The sequence below is a fragment of the Wolffia australiana genome, chromosome 8 (assembly GCF_029677425.1).
Source record: "Wolffia australiana isolate 7733 chromosome 8, ASM2967742v1".
In the NCBI taxonomy this organism is placed as follows: Eukaryota; Viridiplantae; Streptophyta; class Magnoliopsida; order Alismatales; family Araceae; genus Wolffia; species Wolffia australiana.
Window position 1 is genome coordinate 2,253,419 of NC_135842.1, and position 9,302 is coordinate 2,262,720.

The 9,302-nt window shown below is 38.4% G+C and overlaps 1 pseudogene; it reads left to right on the forward strand.

Moving 5' to 3' along the window:
- The first annotated feature begins 2,938 nt into the window (after positions 1–2,938).
- LOC144706567 (expansin-A8 pseudogene) lies at positions 2,939–4,333 on the forward strand (annotated as a pseudogene).
- Positions 4,334–9,302: the final 4,969 nt, after the last annotated feature.

The following is a 9,302-nucleotide window of genomic DNA, read 5'->3' on the forward strand; positions in this document are numbered from 1 at the left end:
TTTCTCTCTCTTACATCAGACTTCTCACTGTCGTGACTATTTTGTCCACCATGTGTTTCCATCTATCTCTCTATCTCTCCGTATCAATATCACGTTCTCTGGAAAATGACAAACCGATATCTTTTGCTCTCTCGACCTTCCCTGATTTTTCCTTGTCTATCTCGCTTCGACAGACGTATCTATCTCTCTATCTTCATCTTCATCTCACTGTCTCTCTCTCTCCCTCTCTCTAACTGTCAACCTATCTATCTATATTTCTTTCTCTTTCTCTCTCTATTTAATTATTTCTGTATCTATCAATATGTCTCTCTCTCCATCCTCCGTTATCTATTTGTCGTGACTATTTAGCCATCTATATCTCTCTCTATCTCTCCTCGTCGAATTTTCTTTCCTAGATTATAGCTTATCCATTTATCTACAACACCGCTACTCCATATCGTTTCCTAGGAGCTACTTCCTGACTATGGGTATTCTCTGAATTTGGAATCTGATCATTTATTGGAGAAATATCAAAGGTCTCGACCTATTTCTCTAAAAGTAAATGCGTTTGATAATACCATCGAACTGGAAGTTATCAACTCTGTCTAATGCAATGCACCAAGTCTACCCGTACGATCCGGATCTTCAACCGTCACTTTCTCTGTAGGACTACGTCTCTTTTTTTGTCACGAAGGAGAGACTCACTTTGGATATCTATACAGATAGAGTAACATGCGAGCTGGAATATTTGCTCCCTGATTTGGACATGGAGATTAGTTTTGTGGACTAAAGAAAGGGGATAGAGAGATAGAGGAAAAGAAGGAGATAGAAGGGAGAGAAAGGTACGGGGAGAGAGATAGAGGGGGGGAGAGGGGAAGAGAGAGAGAGAAAAAGGAGACAGAAGGGGAGAGAAAGGGAGGGGGAGAGAGAGAGGGGGGTAGAGAAGAGAGGGAGAGAGAGGGGGAGAGATGGTGAGAGGGAGTGAGGAGAGAGAGAGAAAACCACTCCTACGCTGGTCTCCGGTGGTGGTCCACATCGGCAACAAGCCAGCCCATGTTCCTGGTGGGCCAACCCAGAAAGACAATCTTAGGAGCTCCCAACTAGAGAAAACCGCTTAAGTATTTGCATAGGACCCACCGCCTGGGCCCCCTTCCCCCTTTATAAAACCTACCGACCTCCCCTCCACAGCCCATCATCAACTTCTATCTACAGCGCTTCTTCTCTCTACAGCTCTTCATCTCTTTACAGCTATACATCTCTGATAACACCCTAATTTCGGTCTTTATTTCATGTTATTAGCATGATTTATGCATTTAAAAGGCTTAAATTTGGGTTGTTATCATATATTTACACAAAAATAATGCTTCCAAGTAATTTCTGATTTTCCCCTAATTTTCTGTTAATTATATGAATTTTTAAGGATTTATTGAAGCTCGAAATAATTATTTTTGGATGAAAATGGCATATTAAAAAGTTTATTTCGACATTTATCAACATGGGAATTAATCAGGGAATTTTCTAGAATTTTCTAGAATTTTTTACGAATTTTTAGGAATTTTCTGGGATTTATTTCAAGAAGAAATGCATTTATTCTATGAAAAAGGGCATATTTATAAGAGAAAAAAATGTATTTATGCAATTTCTAGACTTTTCGGGGCCTTTTTGCAACGTTCGGTGCAAAAAGACCCTGAAAACAGCTCTCGGTCGCCACGGCAGGCGTAAAGATCCTATTTAAAATCATTCAGGGTTTTATTGCAATTTTTAATATATATTTTTAATGTTTTAGGAGAAATCGGAGGAGAGAGAGTGCGCCAGGGGCATATACGCAATTACTTTTGTGCGGCGTCCAAAAGCAATTCCAAGCTTTTTAAGGACTTTTCTGCAAAAAGGAGGCTTCAAAATGCGCCAGCCAATGAGAGAGCGACACGTCATTGCGTGTTTAAAAACGAAACTAATAAATAAATCAATTTTAAATCCAATGGATTAAATTAGTTTAAAATTGATTTATTAATAACTTTTGATCCTGAAGTCCGATTGAGATGATTTTTTTATGGATTTGTTCGTCTTGATCCCCTCTTTCTATTTGTACGGTTAGATCATTCAGATCTAGCCTACATTGATGGATAAATATTAAGTACTAAACGGGGGTAAAATGGTGATTTTTACCCTATAACCTAAGTATAAAAGCTAAATTTCGAGAGGGGGAGCTCATTCTGGAGGGTGCTTCATCACAGCTGCAAGACAGAGAGGAGTCCCAGCCTGGATCAACAGTTTTGGTATTTTTTTCTTTCATTGTATTCAAACTTTTGTGCATTTTGAATGAAATAGGTTAAGTTGTTTGTTTCTTCATCTCCATTCTAGTCTGAACTTCTAAATCGATTAGGATTGAGAGGAGAAATTGAGGAATTTTACCTGGGCATTCAATTGCATTACAAAAGAAAATTATAAAAAAATTTAGTTTTAATTTTTAGAAGTCTCAATTTACCCCATTTTAGTTCTGAATTATCAATCTGAAAAATCAACCCAACTCATTTTAAGAACCCTCTTTCAACCTCTCTAAATGATTTCTTGGATCCTTTAATTAGGATCAAAGAAGGAAATTTAGAGCTCTTAATTCTTCTAATCTTCCCATCTCTCCTACCCCCCTATCTAAATTCTCACCTAATTAGGGTGACTTGATCCTCATTGAAGATCAAATTCACTCTAATTAGGATCTAAAACACCAAAAATTAAATCAAATTGAAATTCCTACTTGCCTCCCTTGGACGACACTCATACTTATCACTATACATATTAAGTAGAGTTTTATAAATTTTATTGCATAAGCCAAAAATTCACAACGACAAGGGCTACAAATTTGCGTAATTTTCACCCCTATTTTCGGCTTATCAATCTCTCTGTCTAACTCAGGAAAGAAGAAGGCAGAAACAAGCCAGGTTGTCTCTCTACACATTCAGCCATGGCACCAGCAGCGGGGTTCCTACTCGGTGTTCTCCTCTTCGCGACTGTTCTCCGGCCGAGCGCTGCGCAGGGTGGCTGGCAGAATGCCCACGCCACCTTCTACGGCAGAATGGGTACGTCTTTCCCATCTCTTTGAAGAGATAGATAGCGAGATGGAGATGAGAGAGAGACTGACAGATCGCTTGTTTCTGTGAGGGATCGATCCTTTTCTCTCTCTCACCTTCGGTTGCCAGAGACAGATAGGCAAGTAAATAAAGAGATGATGAAAAATTGGGTAGCTAGATGGAGAGACATTGGTACCCAATAAACATAACGAGGGAGCGACTGAGTGACAGAGAGGAAGAGAGATAGATGGACGGAGAGAAAAAACAAAGAGAGAAGAAGAATCTCCCACATCATTTCTCTAGAATTTCGCGACCCAAAAAGAGTTCTCGAGTTTTAGAGTTCTATAAAAGTAAATAAATGTAGAGAACTATAACGAGAGACAGCGAGCTGTACAGAGTTGTAAAAAGAGATAGAGGGAGAGCGATGAAGAGACGTAGGGAAATATTGAGGGAGAGAGTCCTAGAGATTGATATATTTAGAGAGTTGTAGAGGGAGAGATAGGTCTAGAGAGTTGTAAAGAGAGAGTGATAGATGTAAAGACAAAGATAGACACAGAGGAAGAAAACTAAATGTAATTCGGGTTATGATGGAGATGGGGCATGCGGATACAGAAACCTATACAGCCAGGGCTACGGAACGAACACCGCGGCGCTAAGCACGCCGCTGTTCAACAACGGGCTGAGCTGCAGATCCTGCTACACGATCAAGTGCGCCAGCGACCCAAAATGGTGCTTACCCAGCACCATCACCGTCATGGCCACCAACTTGTGCCCGCCCAACCCTTCCATCCCCAGCGACGACGGCGGCTGGTGCAACCCCCCGCGCGAGCACTTCGACCTAGCCCAGCCCGCCTTCCTGAAAATCGCCCAGTACCGCGCTGGCATCGTCCCCGTCGCCTACCAGCGCGTCCCCTGCGTGAAGTCCGGAGGAATCCGCTTCACCATCAACGGCAACAGCTTCTTCAACCTCGTTCTCATCACCAACGTCGGAGGCGCTAACAACGTCGTCGTTGTTGCCTTGAAAACTCCCGCCTCCGACTGGCAGGCCCTCTCTCGCAACTGGGGCCAGAACTGGCAAAGCAACGCCAACCTCGGTAGCCAGAGCCTCTCCTTCAAGGTCACCACCAGCGACGGAAGGACGGTCGTCAGCTACGACGTCGCCCCTCGCTGCTGGTCCTTTGGCCAGACCTTCGATGGCAACCAGTTCTAGCCGGTTCGGGCTGCGGCGCCACGTCTGGAGCCCGCCTGCATACACTTTAAACTGTTTTACCGATTTGTATTATTCATGGAATGGGTGCCCTCGGCTGGCCCTGCCGCCATTGGCAGGGCCCAAGCTGAAGGGGTGATCTTTAGTGGTAGAAGAAAGTGAAAGAAATTCTTTGAAAAGAAAATGCGTCAGCAGAAAACATTGTATCTATAGAATAAACAAATGTCCTTCCAAAATTAAATGCCCTTCTTTCGACAATTCAAAGTATGCAGAAGACCAAGGAAACCTAGTGCAAAACATATAATTAGACAGAGAATGGCAAAAAACCCTCAAAACCTAAACGACCTACTCTCATGTAATTTACGTGTTTAATATCAGTCAAATAAAAATAAATCATGGTTGTGAAGGGTTTAAATAATCTATTACACCCCTAGGATGAAGTGTAATTTTTTTCTTTTGTATTTCATGACATTTTATCAATTTTTTATGCCATTAATTTCATGAATAAAATAACTTTAGAAGTTAGAAAATATTTATTTAGAGTTGTTTCAATATGTAAAGGGATTTTTTAATGATAATCTGATTTCATGGATTTATGCTATTTAAAAGAATTTGAAAATGCTAAGTTCATAAAGAAAATGAATACATGAAATGACTGAGTAAATTATGTTGAAATCATAATACATAGACCACTAGTATCCAAATATGCACTCTAAATATGCATATTCAAAGGATGCGCAAAACAGCCATAAAAAATATTATGATATAGTGACACTTTCTACTCTAACTGGTGTGATGATTATGATGAATTCTATGGCAGATGACGTGTGATCTTTAGGGTAAATAAATAACTGAATTATTGATATCAATCCCAGAACGGTTTTATACCACCTTTCAATTAGGCTAATTCAGACCATGATTGTTCAAGTAGTCTTTATAATTGAGACACTGAAGAAAAATTTCAAATGGATAAGTTTAGATTCATAATCGTGGAATTTCAAACATTTGTAACTTGGGTGTAGTGAGAAGGCCACGAAGATGATTGAGTGGTGAATATGGAATTGTTTGCCCAGATTATGAGAGGGGACAACTCAAGAAAGATGATGTATTGAAGTCCTTGTCCAAGGTAGTGAAATATCAGAGAAAATGTCTTTGATGATTTGCGAATACATTAGTACTAAACTCAGATGACTGATAGAGTTTGATACTTGACCTATCCGTGTCAGTACTAAGTCATCCTATCAACATTATGCATATGAGGAAGTATATTGTTTTATCTTATACATCATGGGGTGTAGCTTAGCCCCAACTAGCTCAAGCATTAACCCTATAGGTTCAGTTAAATCAACTTTTAATTATAATTCCAATAAGTTATAAATGGTAGAAAGGACTAAAAAAAAAATGCTATGAATTATAAATAGTGGAAAGGCTTAAAATATAATATTTCTCCACAAAGTACAGGCTCTATCGAGGGTGATCATAAAACAATTCTAAATATACAAGAATTGGTGAACATTTCACCCTATTTTGATTTTTGGTGGAAAAGATATATGGTTTGAAAGCTATGATAAAAAATAAGCATTCTGAAATAATATTAAAAATTAAGAATTCTTGTGCGATTGTTTTTTCTCAAACTTGGAATGAAAGAAATGGGTTAAAAAATGAGAAATGTAATTTATGGAAATTTTCTTTTTTAGTTAACCTCTGTAATTTCCTAAGATTTACATTGAAGTAGAATAGAAAGAAAAAATATAAAAATATTTTACACCAGAAATATTTGTAATAACTTTTCTAGATGTTTAAGTCACTATAAAATAATTATAGTAATTTTAGTTATTTGTTCTGATTTTTTCGAAAATTTTAAATACCTAATTTTTCATCATTGTTTCTGATTTTTTTTCAATTTAAAATGCTAAAAATTAGAAATTATCTGCTCAGGAGATCACCGGCTACGACGGCAGCGGCGGCCCTAGAGTGGCTGCAGAGCAGTGATGTGGCGATGCAAAGCGACTTTAGAGTAGTGACGCGGCGCCAGCAGAGCAGTGTTCGAACATCAACACAATGGTGGCAGAGCGGTGGTAGAGCGGTGCGGGGATTATTTATTCTTTTAATCATTGAAAATTGTTTTATTGTTTTTTTCGGTTTTATAAGGCGGGTTCGACCTTGTTCGATCAAGTTTTGGACCAGTTCAAGCTGAATGACCTCTTTTGGACTTAGCAAAAATCAACTAAGTACTTATTGTTGATGCCTCTGTGCCCGATGGGTGCAGCTGTGGCGGGCGCGCATGACCGATGGGTAAGTGTGCTCGCTAGCGCACCGTGCTGTCGTGCAGTGCACACCAATGCACAAGGACAACGGAGATAGAAATAATTTGAATTTAAAAGGTTCAAAATAAAAATTTTAATGGAAAGTTTCTAGGGACGAAGTGGAAAGGTCAGAAGAGTTTAAAGAGCAATAGAGATGGATTAAGAGAGGGAAAGAAACTGTTTTAGAGAGAGAAAATGCCCAAATGAGGAGATAGAGAAATAAATGAAGAATAGGGTAGAAGGAGTTTGAGATGGAATTTGAAAGTGCAAATGAAAGAGATTTTTCTATGAAATTTGAGGGGATGAACTTGGCCTATGGATGAAGGTCTAGATACAGAAAGGGAGGATTCTAGAGAGAGAAAGTATGGAAAAATGAGTGTTTAGAGTCAGAAAGTGATGTTTTAAAGGGAAAATGGATAGATAATCATGGGAAAAAGCAGACCTAGGTTCTTAAAAACCCCAATGGAAGTTTATTGAGCCCTCAATGCTTCCTCTCAAGTTTGAATCCTTAGATTTTGCCAGGATAACGTGTTTTACAATGCAAACAATACATGTGACTAAGAGAAAACTTCAACACCTTACATTAAGCATATAGAACAACCTGGATTCTGAAATATGTCTTATCTTGCTAGCCAGCCACTTGCTAGAGCACCTCCAGAATGAGGGAAAATGAAGGAGAAAACAGTATATTTATACATTGGAACAATTACTAAAATACCACTTTGGGCATTTTCTACTCTCTTTTCTTGCCTTTTTGCCTCTTTTTATCCATTCATTTAGAGCTTCCCGTAGTAATCTTTAGCTTTTTTCTTTGTAAGGCTTTTGAAGCCCAATGGGCATGCAAGGTTGTGGCCTGTTTCCTCAGACCTCTCTTTTGAAGGCCCACAACACCTTTTGCTCCTTTTTAGCCCCTATTGAGAATTACTTAACTCTAAAGAATTTGCCAACTCTTTAAGAATTACCATCTTCTCAGTCCTATAAATTCTGCAGATGCAAGACTATAGAGTACGCATCAGTAGTACAATTTATTGACTTCAAAGAAGTCAAGGAGTTTAGTAAAAATAACCATACTCCCCGTTTACCCCCGTTTACTCCCCATTTAGTCCCCGTTTACCCCCACCCAACCTTTTCACCCTACTCATTTTTCGTTTGCCATATGACTAAATTTGGGCAATTCTGCCCATACTGAATTGCTGATCAGAATGTTGATGTATGATATAAATGCATAGTGAGATGCACAGGCACATGTCCATCCCCTCTCTCTCTCCTCTTTCCTCTCTCTTTTCTTTTTAATGCATCCCCACATGTCGCAATCTGGGTGCTTATGCCTATATCAGATACTCGGTGTAGAATACACCTTTTTTTCTTTATTTTCTTCTCTTCTCTCTCTTCTTCTCCTCAAGGGTTTGATGTGACCACATCATCACCACCCCTCTCTCCCTAAATTGACGTTCTGAGGGTTAGAAATGGTCGTCATCCCCCCTAAAACTTAGTTTTCATTTTTTCAAAACATCATCTTTGTGCCTTCTGTAAATCCCTCCAAACTCCAATGCTAGCTTGACAGTTGATCCTTAGTGCTTTCCATCTTTTTCTACAATGAAAAACCTCTTAGGTTCAGGTAGAATGAGATCTAGAAATGGAGATTACGCTAGATGAATGTTGTTCTTCAATATGAAGCTTTGACAATAGAATTTGGGAACAAAACCCCCAAAGTGACATGAATAGGATCCACTTCGTGTTGCAGTCAAATTTGTAAGGCATTAGTTCATCGAATCAACACTTAGTCAGCTGCCATTTTAACCTTTTTAGCTAGATAATTAGACCTTAATCACACATTCTCTCTCTTCATGCATTATGTTCTCTCCTTAACTTGTCTCAATGCTTTATCCTTTGATTTGCTATCAATTGTCTGATCTTGGGCTTGGTGGAAAGCTCATTTCATCTCATTATTACTAATATATCTCCTACAATATCATTTTTTCATCCAATTTTCTGAATTACCACAGTGTGTTTAAAGTCATTACAACAATCCCCAATTCCTCATGGATTCAAACTCGAGTTACCACTATGCTTTATTTAATGATAAGTTTACTGAGTTAGAGGTTTATTTATTTATGTGTATTTTTGTGTTTTCAATGACCATAAAATACACCACTCAGGAGATAGAAAGATCATTTCTTCCAAGAGTATGAAAAGTGACGGTCGTTGAAAGGCTGTCTTTTACATACGAGAGAGAGGGTGATTGGCCAATAGGAGGAGAATAAGAATGGGAGAGAGATGGAGAGACATTTTCACTAACAATGTATTTATAGATTTCTTTTTTGTTCTCCGTCCCCTAAGTCAGAGCTTTCGGTGAGCTTACGGTTGCTTCTCCTTCATAGCTGATGAACCCAAAATTCACGTTAAATATGTTGTTTAAGGCTTCTGGTTTATGCAAACTATTTATATCTTCCTCACAAGTGTAGAGCTAGTAAGGATCAAATTCCTATGGAGCAAGTATTGAATAAGCAAATTTTATCTATAATTTCTATTTAATTGGATTGTTATATTTATTTTAAGGTTTAAATTTCATTTAAATAAAGCAAACTAGGGAAGAGTAATTAAAATAATTAACAGATTGTCAGGAAATATGAATGTGATTTAACTTAATTTATTCATATTTGATTGAATAATTTTGAGAGTTTTAGTGTAATTTATAGTAGAATATTACTAATAAATTCTAAATGCCTTTGTCAATGCGTTGGG